Source organism: Wasmannia auropunctata, unplaced genomic scaffold (genome assembly GCF_000956235.1).
Source record: "Wasmannia auropunctata unplaced genomic scaffold, wasmannia.A_1.0 LD335907.1, whole genome shotgun sequence".
Taxonomy (NCBI): domain Eukaryota; kingdom Metazoa; phylum Arthropoda; class Insecta; order Hymenoptera; family Formicidae; genus Wasmannia; species Wasmannia auropunctata.
The window spans coordinates 6200-21102 of record NW_012026983.1 but is presented as its reverse complement, the minus strand read 5'-3'; positions in this window follow the sequence as shown (position 1 = coordinate 21102).

Sequence of the window (14903 nt, the reverse complement as noted above, 5' to 3'; positions counted from 1 at the left end):
CTAAGAATCGGAGACGTAAAGACAATTATTAAGTAATCTTGGATCGTGACGTAACACCAAGAAATAATGGGTATGTCGTTATACAATTTTGCTGACACGTAGTAATGCAATTCTAGACAATTGATAAGTTTATATAAGACGATTCTAATTTCAGCGTTGCAGATTGATTTTCATAACTTCTTGGCTTTTCTCACATGCAAGAACTTTTCGAAAGTTAAACACCGAAATTATTAATATTTTGCATATTAAAAAAGATTAATTATTGCCGCTGACGGGAAATAGTTATGGAAAAACGCGAGACAATAAACCTAATGTAACAAATAAATTTATTCATGAACCTCATTTAAATGAAAATAAAACCGATACGAGGGAGAATTCGCTTAGCGAAGGCAATGTGTCTTTTGGAATATTACTTTCGGGATAATAATACGAATAAAGGCGGACAACCTGTGAAAATTGGCCCGGGACATAAACCGCGATTATATTGCGAGGAACATCGTATACCGAACTACGTTACCCGAAATCAAGAAATATTCCCGTAGGCCTCATCCAATCGCCGCACCGTACCGCGAAAGTCGGTAAAAATAAATGTCGCCAGCCACACTTATACGCGACGGTGCCGGCGATAAATTAATCCGGCACCATCGTCGACCGCGTTTCTCAGTCGTGGTAACATCGAACCCGTGGCCTTTCTCCCCTGCACCACTTATCCCTGATTTATTGAAATTATATCTCGGCACGCGAAAAAAAAATGTTTTCCGTACGTTACGTTTATACGGCTTGTCCAGTGTATATTGTCCCCTTCGTCCCGAGTCCACGCGACAATTATTCTTTATATCTGTGGGACCAGCTGTATCAACACCTGAATATTAATGTCTTTAATGTCTTTATGTCTTAATTTCGAAAGAAGTTATAATGTATATATATATATATATATATATATATATATAATGTATAGCCGCTGTTGCGACCGGGATGGGATTTAGTCATCGGATGAAATGCGTTGGCACCCGTTTTGTAAAGCACTGCAAGTGACGTCACGGAAACGACATGTAAGCGCATTGTTCATGCGCGAGTGTTGAAACGTGTAAAACATTATACGTATATATGTACAAAAATTTCGCCGAAGTCGTTATGCGAGGCGTTCGCGAAACAACGCGCATTTTGCATATAAACATTAAATGCATTGAGTTAAATGCAGCGACTGAAATACAATGCACTTCCTCGTTGCTCTTTGCCCGATCTCGTTTATGACTGTAGTAAATTTTGTCCCGTCAAAATAATGAGATATTAACGGGCTGTTGATTTTGTACACGGTGCGACGTGAGATTAGATTCCGATTTCGCTACAAACAGCAAACTTAACTGTTATTTGTTAAAATAAAATTTTAACGAGCAAAAGAAAATTTAAACGATTTGTTATCGTTACAATATTCGTCAAGCTGTTGTTCAATCACAAAGCTTTCACGTAAAGTTTATTTTTTCCAACAATAAGTGTTCCATAAATGGATGAAGATCAAAGAGATGGAAATGTAGGGACAGACGTGACAAATATCCGTTGGAATATTAGATCTTATTAAGAAGCAAGATCGAGGTAACCTTTTCAAAAGCACTTTGTCGCAACATCTCTCTCGCCGCGCGCGACTAGTATTATATATTTTATAACGATCGTGCCTCTAAAAAAAACAGCAGCGCCGGCCAACATATCTCGAAGGATGCGCATATATTCCAAATTGAGAAGATATACCCGCGAAGGCGTGAGCAAAGTCTCACAAAGGTTAAGTGGCAAAATTCCACGTGGGCGGGGACGGGCACTGAGAAAACTCACTTTTGTGTCCGCAAAAATTGGCGATCGGCCAATTCTCGCCCGTCATTGAGGGACAGCTTGAAGCTACCCCAAAATTGAGTGTACGTCGACGATGATAGCGTCGCGGGGATGGGATCTCTTAAGCGAGACGAAAACGTCAGATGTAGAAGGATGCGGAAGAAAGACGAAAGATGCGAAGGTGGAGCGAGACGAGCAGTGAGACAGAGATAGCTGAGATAGAATTCTAAGAGAGATAAGAGAGGAACGAAAGAAATGAGGAAGAGAGAAAGAGAGAAACAGATACGGAGTGGGAAGCTGGCGACGGCGAAAGAGAGAGAAAGAGAGCGAGAGAGAGCGAGAGGGAGGAGCAGCGGCAGTTCAGGAGCAAGGGTAGCGGGGGAGGGTCGCTTCGAATCAGGGGTTGCTTTCAGAGGAGCACGCAGTGCTCTCTCGTCTCGCGAGCCGGGAGAACGGGAGAGAACGTGCGTGCCGGCTCGCGGAAAAGGAGGGGTAGTTTTCTCACACCTTCGGGGAAGGCTTTTACCCTCGTGGTCCCCGTCGTTCGCTCCCGCCGAGAGGCACTCGCGATAAGCGCCGACCTTCTTGCGTTTCTCTTCTTCTTCTTCTTTTTCTTCTTCTCTCGCAACCACCGTGAACGCTGGACGAGGCACTCGGGAATGAGACGACAGTCGATTAATGCGTCGGGATTTAAGACCAGGTGGAAGATCGAGGGCTAACGCTCGTGCAGGACAACGTGATTCTCGAGGTATTCCTCGATGTCATAGGATGAAACTTTCGCTCTCGCAGAAGTGCTCTCGTGTCGGGGAGTGTCACCGAAATCCCGATCAATTAACGCGCCGATTAAAACGATTCTGAATCGAGTAGTGAGCGATAAAAAATTAAAGAAGCTAGCGAAAGATTTCAATGCAATTCCCTGCTTGTTTCGCGGCACAGAATTGAGTTCGCTAGTTTCCTAAAGGGAGTTATATTGGCTGAAAGATCCCGGCATATTCCCGATTGATCAGGTGCCCTTAATCCTAACCAACGCATTCCCTTCGATGGTCCACTCGATGGTCCATTCGCTCGTGAGTTGATTAACCCGTCGGGGTTCGAGAAATTAACGCGGCGAGTGCTTTAGTTCAGATATATGGCGCTGATACCACAGTGAGTACGCTGATCCGCGATTCCCACTTATCGTCACGAAGACGGGAAGAATCATTTAGTAGATCGTTTCCTCTCGTTTTCAAGTCCCTGGAGATTTCAATGAGACAGTCGGTTGTGAAGCAGCCAGATTGTAACGCATAAATCGCTTGTAGGGAGTAGTATTGCAAGAAAAAAATTAGAATGTGTTTTGTGAAATTAATAAAAAGAATAAGTGTGTGCATTATATGATATAAGTAGTAAGTATATTTACCAGTTATCATTTTAGTTAAGTTCTCTTTTTCATGTGATAAAAATCGTTCTGAAATTCTATAACTGGGTAACAATATGAAGTGGCTTAAAGAAAATTAAACTAATTAAAATTAGTGTTGAAAAACATGGAAGTTTTCGTTAAATTTTCTATAATGGATAATGGATAATAAAATATAATTAATAATAAAATCCATTTAAAGTTTAATTGTAATGGCACTTTTTAATTCGTAAATGCTAACTACTTTCGCATAAAATGATTTATTAAAAGCTTTAATTCTTTTAGTCAAGACCGATTGTGAGCATTTATCGTTGATTATGTAAGCATACAGGAATCAAACAGAAATGATTACTTGTTTAATATTAAAAACGAGGAAAAAGTGATCACCGTGTTATTTATCGTACTTGCACTTGCACTAGTTTTTGGGTCAGCTAATAAACGTATGTGGTTTAAGATTCGGACGACGAGAGTGACAGGGTTAACGCCCTAGAAGAATCGCAATAGGATCCTCCCTTGAGGTATTTCGGGATGGTGAGGCGGACGCTTTTGGGAAATTTAATCCGTACTACACGTTCAGGATTGTCACACACAATAAATGTCAAGGTTGCGAATATCTCTGAAAAGCGGGCCTCCAGGCTTTTGGAACTTTGACCTCTCTCATTCTGCTAATTGCAGTTTGATATACATATAAAAGGCACATTTAATAATAAGAATTGTTCCCAGAAAAAAATTGTTACTTTCATTTTAGCAGCCTGATGATAGTGCTTAATTCGTATCGTTTGCGTTCAAAGTTAGCCTTTTTCTCAGCAGTGACTGTGGAGTCTTTTATGATCGTACATGGTGCGATTATCTCACTGTTAAATTCCGTGGAGAATTACGACGTAATGGGTCGTATAAAAAAAAAAAATTAGAATGAGCGAGCTTTGACACCTTGACTTCATTCTGTCTCGTAAAAGCCTGTGTTATCTCGCTCAGGCGGAATCGAGTTTTCAAAGAGCAAGAAGAACGATAAACATAAAGACTAGCGACTCTCGCTTTATGAGGTCCATTGATACGAAATAGCGCTCCCCATTAAATAGAGGCTCGCGATCGAAGCTTCCCGGTAACAGTGAGAGATTGAGTCCTATTCGATCACTGGCTATTAAGTATACTTCTTAAACTACAATTTCATGTGCTCCGTTTCGATATTGATAAATCATGTGGCGATTATGATATTTAAACGTAATTGATATTTAATTACATTATATTTAATGTAATTTTCCGAGAAATGTTATTCTAACAAGTTTTAGTTCAGCAATCAACACATTAATAATATGCTAGTAATGCATAAATATATTTAATCTCAATCAGTTCAAAAATTTAATAATTGATACACGGAAAGAACAATTTTGTTGAATCCAGATCTGAAAATAATTTTTGTTCAATAATCAAAATAATTTTGTGCGAAAGTCAAAGTGATTGCTAGAATATCAAAACGTTTTATAGCAATGCTTATCAGTTTTAACAATCCAACAAATTATTTCAAATTATTTTGATGATTCAACAAAAAATTATTTTCAGATCTATTTTTAGCAAAATTTTTAGATCTTTCAACAAAATCGTTCTTTCCGCGTACATTAATCACATAATTACCTACATCTGTAAGAACATTTTGGATAATTATAAAAATCGACGTAACGGTTTTTATTTTAGATTTGAGTACACTGTTAAATATATAGTGTCATATTTAATTTAGTTAAATGCCACTGTTTTTACTTAATAAATGATTATTTTTAACTAAAACAATGGAGTTAAATTCCATTGTTTTGTTTAAAAAATAACTATATTGTTTTAGTTAAAAATAACTATTTATTAAGTAGAAGCAGTGGCGACTTAAATAAGGTTAAATTTGACACTATAGATTTAACAGTGTAAACAATTTAACGTTTCACACGAATATTTGCGAATTTTTCTATACGACAAACCTCAGGATGGTCAAGCAACGGCGAACGAACGGCCGCGCGCCGACTGCACCCTGCAAGCAATTTCGCCAAGGAGGTTTCCTTCATTGATCTTGGGTCGCGCAGGATAGGACGACTCTCGTCGTTCTATTTGCTAAGCCCGAGGAAAGTTTATCTTTCCGGGGTCGCGGATCCGGCTTTATTTAATTATTCCTTTCGGTACACTCGCCGAAATCGCGGCGGCAGTCGCGACTCTCCTATCGTGCTTACGGACGAGGTGATTCTCCGATTTAGATTCCGAATACGGTCGATTTTGTCTGCGCGAGAGATATCAGCGTCTGCGGCAAATCGGTTGAAGGAAATATCCATAAATATCCTAAATATGATAAATATCAACTGTTCAAAAATTTAAAGCGACTTAGTGACGCTAATACCTGTCTAAATGAAATATCGTCCCGGCGCGGCGGCGGCGGCGGCGGCGACGACGAGCGCAAGCCGCGGTCGCAAAACTCGTTACCATATCGCACGCCGACTTCGTCGACATTTGTCGACTCGATTTTATTTCACGTGAAATTAGCGAATCCAATTACGCGTGGTGTCTAACGAGGCAAACTTAATTTAACTACGTTCTTCCGCGCGCTTCCACGCGACGCGTCCCTTTATTATGTCAGTCGCGTCGCCGTTTTCAGAAATTACGCGCCGATAGAGCCGCGCTTTTTGTCCCAGGTCGGGGACTAATTTCGGCATAAATTCGCCCTTGCCGCTCGCAGAGAGAGAAAGGGAAGAAGGGAGGGAGGGAGAGGGGGGGGGGGANAGGGGAGAGAGAGAGAGAGAGAGAGAGAGAGAGAGAGAGAGAGAGAGAGAGAGAGGACTAAAAAGGGTGCACATACGTTCTCATCGATATTGAATTTGCCTTTGTCTTCCCTTCTCCTTTCGCGAATACAAGAGACGATAAATCAATTCGCAATGTAATTTAATTTTAATTTAAGTAATCGAATTGAATTTCAAAGTGTAGGCATGTAAGTTTTCGCCCGGGGGTAAGTTTGCCTTTCACTTCGAATCGCTTAAAAGTAAGGAGCAACATATATATTACCAGCAAGAGAACGTCACGAGAAATCGCGTTTCCGACCGAAAGACGATTTCATTCAATTTCAATTATCAATCGGGCCTGACTCTAATCTGTGTAATTACGGGTATAATTTGCTTAATACAGTCTCTAAATCGTACAATTAAAATTCTATCAATTTAATTTCATTGGATGCGCGCGTGATTATAAATTTCCATCGAAATTCGCATCTCTCGCCTCTTCGAGCCGCGAGAGTAACACAAAATCCCGTGAACTCCCCAGCGAAGTAGTAACATGCATAAATTAAGTTACGTTTTACGAGTTACGTACTGCAGCGGAGGACTAATTTTCGAACGAATTCGCTTCCCCCCTCCCCTCCACCTCCCGAGTGGCCTCGCCGAGGGAAAGGCGGGCGGTTAAGTTTCTATCGGTAACCGTGTTCGTCTTTTCTGTTCGCGTCGGCGAAAACAAGGCACAAACCCTTCCCCCCGGTTGCCTCTAACTTCCAACCGAAACAGTTCGGTTCGGCGCTGATGAGTTCGAGCGTGCGATGGAAACTTCGGCGTCGCTGGTACGTGTCCGGCGAACACGGTCCCGGACGCGTTTCTGATGCGATCCGAGGGGAAGTTTTCCCCGGACCCCCGGCGCCGACTGTGTCCCCGGGGTCACGGGCGGGGAATAAAAGGAGGATCCGGTTTTGATCAGACTCGATTATATAGTGCTTGTCCGAATTAGCGCTCGTCGCGCGGGAGCGCGAGGGATGCACTTAAAGCATCCGAGCGTGTTGTTTCGAACAATACGTGACGCTGCAGCGTCCATTGGATTCATTTGACTGCTTCATTCGGCAAAACAAAGTTGCTACGAGTCGCATTTAATATACAGTCAGTGGCATAAGAGCGTGTTATTTGTTTCTCTTGAGAAAGAAAAGATTTTTGAAAAATATTATGATTTTGAAGTATATTATATATACGCTTCGATGCATTTATATTTAATACTTCATCTAGTTCCCTCCGTTGTCGATTAAGGCGTAGAAATATCGAGGCATTTTTACAAGGTTTTTTTATAAAAATCTCGAAAACTCCAGATCATGACTTCCAAATCGAACGTAATTGATACAATAATTTCTTTAGACACGCTTTTCTTTATCTAGATTTTTATAGCAATGCATACATTGTCAATCGCGATAACATTGAAGAGATTGTGAAAATGAGTGTTTTGTAAAAATGCCATTTTATGTACCCTGTATTTCTTGTGTTTTATAACCAGTTATAACACAATAACTAAAGCAAACTGAAATCGAACTTTCAAAGCATTTTAGCCTAATATATTGCAAATATTAACATATAAAAATTTTATTCATACGACATTTATTAACAGAATTATGAATAACACGCTCTTGTGCCACTAACTGTAAACATCGTTGATGTATTTATTTTTCTTTTCTCATCGGCAAGTGTATCGATATTTGAGAATAATAAAACTGATAACTTTAATCTTCAAAGGACGACTGGGTTGATCTTTTAAATTTTACAACTTTTTTTAAAGTAAATTTTATTAAAATTTATTGTGTTTCTTGCCTCAAAACATGACAGTTTTAGAGCCAAAACATATATCGGCTTTCCGCTACGATAACGTCAATATTTAAAAGTTAACAAATCGTTTAAAAATTTGTTATAAGGGATTTTTAGTTTCGCTGAATTCAGATTTGATGTTAAAAATTTTAAATTTAAAACGACAGATCCATGACGACTTGATAATTGAAAAAATAAAAATTTTCGTAAATGTTTTTGACTTTGAATTTAAATAGTATGTATGTATATATAAAATTTTGAAAATTTTAAAAGGAAAAAAAAATTAACATATTCATGTATTTCACCATAGCTGGTGTTTACTATTTTATGACAGTACAGAATGCATTGTGGATTTTACATTGTAAACGAAAATTAACAATGTATCAAAAATTAATCATGGATTTCAATATTATAAGTCCGGTAAGAAGTATCAATGATAAGAGCAGGTACAGAGATGTACAGCATGCTTACAATATGAAAAATAGACAGCGCCAATAGCGTCCTCTGCAGGTTAATTATACAGTATGACGCATGTGGAATCAGATCGAGGAGACCTGCAGCGAATAGCGAATTGTTTATTCGTTCGAATATTAATTCGACAGTCACTGATAAACGAGATGTGTAACTGTGTAACAATAAAATTAAGATGGAATTGATGTAATTGGCATACCGGATATCGGCGGTGAAAATATTAACGGTGTCAAGAGGACCAAATCGAGTCAGTAGCGCGGCGACGGTAATTAACATACAAATATTCTATATACTAATATACCGATCAACGAGAGGACAGATTAAAATAATCTCACGACTGCTTGCTCTCACCGCGCTTATCTAAATATTAACCCTCGTCTAAAATCCGCGTTCGCGAGTCTGTACACTTTACGTCACTTAATGCCGTCACAAAGCCTAGCTCCCGGAAACGTTGAATGTAATATCGAACAATGGACCCGGGAAACGAACGAGATGAATGTAACTAGCAAAACAGCGTGCAAAAGCGCGTATCTGAGTCTGACATGTATATTTCGCCACTTTGATATTAACAAATCGCACGTACATACATGTGTCTCGTTCACGCGCCATTAAACCGCTGTTTTGTAAGACTTTCACTCATGTTATTTCCGATATTCTATTCTATCGACACTAAAAATGTTCTATATCCGTTCAATTGCGAGATGCACACCGTAAAACTTTAGACATTGACCGAATTTTCTGATTGCGCTATATTTCAGTTATCTCATTTATATATATATACATATATATATATATTTGTGACAAGAAAATAAAAACTTTACTTCTCCCGGCAATATTATTAGGCTTGAATATTCCGCGTTTGAACTTTTCTAATAATGACTTTACTGGAGTATTGATTTTTAAGCGGCACATCATCGTACTAAACACAAAATGAATTGTAAACATTATGTTTTCAGATATTTCAGTGGTATAGATTCTTTTCGGTACGTTCATCAAATTTTATTCCCGTCCTCCCTATTTTGCGAGTATTAAATTGTAACTCGCTATTCATCGAATTTACGACGAAATTTCTTTCAACAAGTAATTTTTGCCTCGTAAAGATGCCTCTTTAGATTTTATGCACCTTCAGCATTAATAAACCATCGATTAACTTTGTCTGAACTTTTTCCGTTAGCCAATGCGCGATAGACGCTTCACTCTCCTCAATCAGTTTCTTTTTAATCGCCCCCCAGTCTCGTTAATTTTTTCCAGCATTAATTATCTACTTGCAAATCGCACTGCCAAGTTTCTATAAGCAAAAACATTTTTCACTTATCACAGATAAATTAACGGAGGTAAATGCGATATCAATTTCCCGGGACACATTTCACAGAATTCGAGAAGTCGTTCAATTTCTTTTACTCTCCTTCAGTTAGCAGCACTCTTGTATATCCATGCTGGAAAATTAAACTTTTCAAGGCTTCTCTCGTGCAGGAGAATCACGGCGCGAACACGAGGGGCTTTAAGACGAGGATATAAAATGCGATGATATAGGACACTTTAAATCTAGCGCATGTTCTTTCACAATATAATCCAAAGACACGGATAGTGTGTATAAAAGGCAGTTGTGTGCTTCAATCATGATGTTAATGATCATTTAACGCTAAACATTAAGGCTCGGCAAATTAAATCTCCTAGACAGAAGCGAAGAATCTTGTTTCTTCGCTAATCTTAAATAAATTCTTCTCATCGTCAGATTATTTATCTTGCGATAAGGAAAAGAGAACGAGGGAGAACGGCGCAAAGAAAAGGCAATCGGACGTGATTAATTATATCATCTGATATCTCTCTTGCTTTTCCTCTCGCGTCTGTGTTCGTTAGATTAAAAAAAAAGCGGACGTATTAAGAATTCGGTTGATGTTAAAAAAGGACATATTAAGCATTCGACAAGAATTTATTGTCGATACGCTCGTGAAATAATGAAATGTTTCAAGAATATCAAGGTGAAAAAAAATATATATCGGAGAAAAATAATCCAGTTATTGTAATTACCTATAACAGACTCTTAATATTTCCTTTCAAAAATGGAGTCAAATTCCTGCACCATACTGACCCCTATCGGGGGTGTAAGTAATAATTATACAAATGTGCAATATCGGGTTAAAATATATCTCCGAGAGATAATTCTTTTATAATACGCTGTTTATACGTGCAATTATATTCTCGCGACAAAATGAATTTCGCTCAGTAACAATTAGCAACTGCTGCCAGCAGCATGCATAAAGTATACGCTTTTTGTCCGTTTGCGTCATAAATTATCCAATGGATAGGTGGCCATCCATGGAAACGGACTTACTTCTCTCGCGCAAAGCGAAATCTGTAATGCCGTTTATGCAGCTGGTAATTACTGATGATTATCTTTACAAAGTAATTACGATTTTTAACTTGTGTTTTAGCTTACATTCGCATGCATGCCCGTTACAAAGACCACCGCGTTTTATTACAATCGTGACTTGGATAAACAGCATGCGAGCACGTGTTAACATATGCAGCGTCGGATTACATAAAAAAATAAAAAGAGTTGAATTAATCTCCATTCCATTTAAGATCTTTTTGCATATACATAGATAATTTTAATTAGATGACTAGTACATTGGAACGTTGCATGAAAATTACCAAGTAGGATTTCAATAATATAAATTCACATTTAAATTTATTTAAAAGTTTATTTAACAAGGAAAGCGTAATTTATTTTTAATTTTTATTTTAAATTACCTATATACATTTTAATTATATTTAATTATACATTTTTATTATAAATTATATACATTTGTGTTACGCACACAAAAAATTCAGCCAAAGATACTTCATATATTAATTTTGTTAGTAATAAAATAATTTTGAACCAAGTTTAAAAAAAATGTATGCGTTAGCGTTCAAGCTTTATTCTGGGTTAAGAAGGTTTACTTGTTTGATGCAAATGAAAAGTCCTTTCGCACTGATCACATGCTTCATACGTGAATATAAGTGCCACTACGGGACAATAGCAACGTCGAGGTGAAAATTATTCGCGGACAGCGAATATTAAAAAGTAAACGCGAGAATCATGGTAGGACAGTGCCGTAACTTCTCGTTGTTTAGCGTTGGACTATTCCTCCCTTGGGCGCCCGTAGCTCCTGAATATTGCAACACCGCCGTAGTTTGTAGCGCTTTGTACACTGCGATAAGGACGCTCTATTTGCAAGATGCAAAACCAATTACATTGGCTGTGAACATATCGATCCTATGCATGTCCGTGAGCGTTGAGTGCCACTCCATATCGTCTAAAATTACTCAACCTGAAGCCCGTTTGGCCTCGTTCTTCTTTTTTCAATGATAAAACTGTCTCATTTCCTCTTCCAATTTTTTGTCCAATTTAAAATGGATTTTTTCTCGACAGAAAAATAACAATTTTTTAATTAATTATATGCTTCAGAAGTAAAATCGTTCAATTCAAAAAAAATTATACTCTTATCCTTTTCCCTTAATACTCATATATACTCATATACTCAATATTCATTTACAAAATTGATTAGTTTGTCATTTACAATCGTGACTTTGTCTCGAACACCCGTATCCTATTCCCGAGAAAATGTTTCGTTGATCCTAACAAGTAAGACAATTATAGTTTTATTTCAATTTTAATAATTTTATAATAAGGACTTATTCTTTTGATATCTAAATTTATATAATTTTTAAAACAACAATTTACTGTTTTTAGTATTTGATTTGATCTCTTGACTTACTGATTTAGTATCTATTTTAATTTAAATTGCTTTCACTTTTAACATATTTTATCTGTTTATTTATTTATTGTTTAATTATTTTCACTTTTAACATATTTTATTTGTTTATTTATTTATTTTTTAATTATTTATTCTTATATATTCTTGTTATACCCTTCTTGTTGTTATTATTAACGAATAATGACTTCAATTTTCTTATTTCCTAGAGATTACATAAAAAAATTTGTACATATGTATAAATTGGAGGACCGCATTACGAACTTCCACAATTATCGGTCTATTAGGACTGTCGACGGAGCTCACATACAAAAGAAATATGTGACAAGTATACGAACACCTTGGAGTGCATAAGCGAATATCGTATAAAATAAACTCTATAAAATTACGTGTATATATCATATCATAGGAATTTTATATCGTTAACTATTTTATACATTAAAATAATTGTTTATCTCTGACATACCATATAAATTTTATATCGTTAACTATATATTTTTTATAACTTTATATATTTTTTATAACTTTATATATTAAAATATTTGTTTATCTCTCTAAAGATGACCATATATTCAGTGTCGAAACGTCAGAGTTCCTAGTAATTTAATGTATATGTATATATTTTGAATAAGATTATAGATACATGAGCAAAGTCATCCTGCGTCGGCTCTATAACGCTTGTCCTTACTATTAAAATCATTCACTTGTGTGTCAAGTCTTGAATATATTAACTAAGAATAAAACTTTAATTTATATTTTATTTCAAGCAGATTTTGGTAGAAATGATAGCTTAATTATCAAAAATGTGCTTAAGAGAAAAATATAATTTTATTTTTCCGGAATCATTTTGAACGTGTAAATCAATTACGAAAGCATGTTTCAATCAATGTGTAGATCAATTTTTACAAAAGCATGTTTCAATCGATAGACAGTAAGTGTTACATAATTACAGAAATATTATAGATAAAAATATATAGGAATATATTTATCCTTATTTATATTCTTATAAAGGAAAAAAATTAAAAATGGCGTAGCGACGAAAGAAATTATAAAGAGATGAAAAAAATGACTTAAGCTGTTTTGAAAACAAGCTGTTTAGATGTCGTAAGTCAAGAATTTTTACGAGATGAATAAAGACTTCCTGATCGCGTCTTCCCCATCGCCATTATCTCGCGGAAAAAGATATCGCAAGAAAAGCCTCATCCGCCCAAGAATTTCCGAAACGGCCCTTTCACCGTGGAGGAGAGATAAAAAGAAACGTCCTCGTTCTTTTCATGATCACCGTGGAATCTTCGGTGAGCGCTCGCGAGGGAAACGTTACTGCCCCCTTTTTTGCTTATAGACTCACTTTACGTCCCATCATAATAACGTAATAGTATTTCTCAAACCATGGGTGGTGTTTTGTAATCGAGTTTTACAACAGGATGTCTGAATATGTATAATAAAAAAAAGCTCAAAAAATCTAGTACGTAAACTGTAACTTACATATCTTTTCATTATTTTGTCTGCTTCATATAGTCAGATGAAAAATAGTATACTGTATATACGAGAGATATCAGATTATTCATACCATCCTTTTTTCTCGGTTCTGGATGGTTGTACCGAAAATTGGGAAAAAAATTTTCATTACCAAAGCATATCTAAACTATTTAACGGTGGCATTTCGGTTTTTCAGAAATTATCGGAAGTAGGGTAAGCCTGGATTAAGTCTGAAATTTTTAATGGGAACAGATCGAATTCGGTTATCGTTCGACAGATCTTTTAAAAGCAAACAATTTTTGCTTCCACTTTGTTGATATCTTACGATTTTCGAGAAAAATAAGGAAACGTCCATTTGTGAGTCGTTCATTTATTCAGACATAAAAAATTATTAGAGGTTTAAATTAGTTTTTACGACCAAGCCCTATATGATAAATGGGATGGTGGTACTTGTGCTTTTAGGAATGAAGTGAGAAATGGGAAAAAGTTTAGCAAACTTTTAAATTTTTCATCTTTCACAGGGTGTATCAAAGAAATCACTTAACTGTACTGAAATAATTTTAATAATTCTTACGACTTTGATATGATTTTATGGCTTTAATATATGATTTCAAGTGATACGTATACTTTATATAATATTAATATTTAAGTACGTCTCAAAATCTAAAAGCTCGCTTGTGAGAAATATCTCATTTATAGCAAAAATTGTAGTTATTCCAAGCCGCAAAATCGGATGGCTTACTTTCCATAAAGGAGAATCGTTGCATTAAGTTTCGCGCAGGATTAAAGAAAGATACGATCGGGAATAGAGAGAGAGAGAGAGAGAGAGAGAGAAAGAGAGAGAAAGAGTGAGATAGAAAGAGATCTGCATTTACTTGCGTTCGGATTTTGCGATACGCTGTTGCGTGAGGACGACAAAGCCACCGGCATTATCGGCTCGATACCTCTCTCGATACGTCTTCGCGCGCGACAACGGGGGGGGGGGGGAGGTTTTGGCCTCGTTGCATTGCAGCGCGTAGCGACCATAATCCGGTCTGCATTAGAGAACGAAGGTACCGGAGTAAATGCGGACTAGAGTATACAAAAGCCGCGGATTCGTTTTTCCAATACGCTCAATTGCAGCCCGATCGGCCGGCTTTAGAGCATTCGGCTCATCGGGACGTGCGATTTGATATGCCGTGTGAAACGATCGTCAGAAATTATAATTTTCGCGAGAATTTCTCTGTGTGCTCTTGTAATATTTTCGTCGACATGTTGACGTCAGACGTTGGATTATGAAATTCTGTTTTCACGTTTCCCCGACGCGTTAGAGAGAATAACAAACTAGAGCTATAGCTTCGAAAAAAAAAAAAAAAAAAAATTCCTTTTGTCGGAATGCACCCCACCCCCGTTAACGGA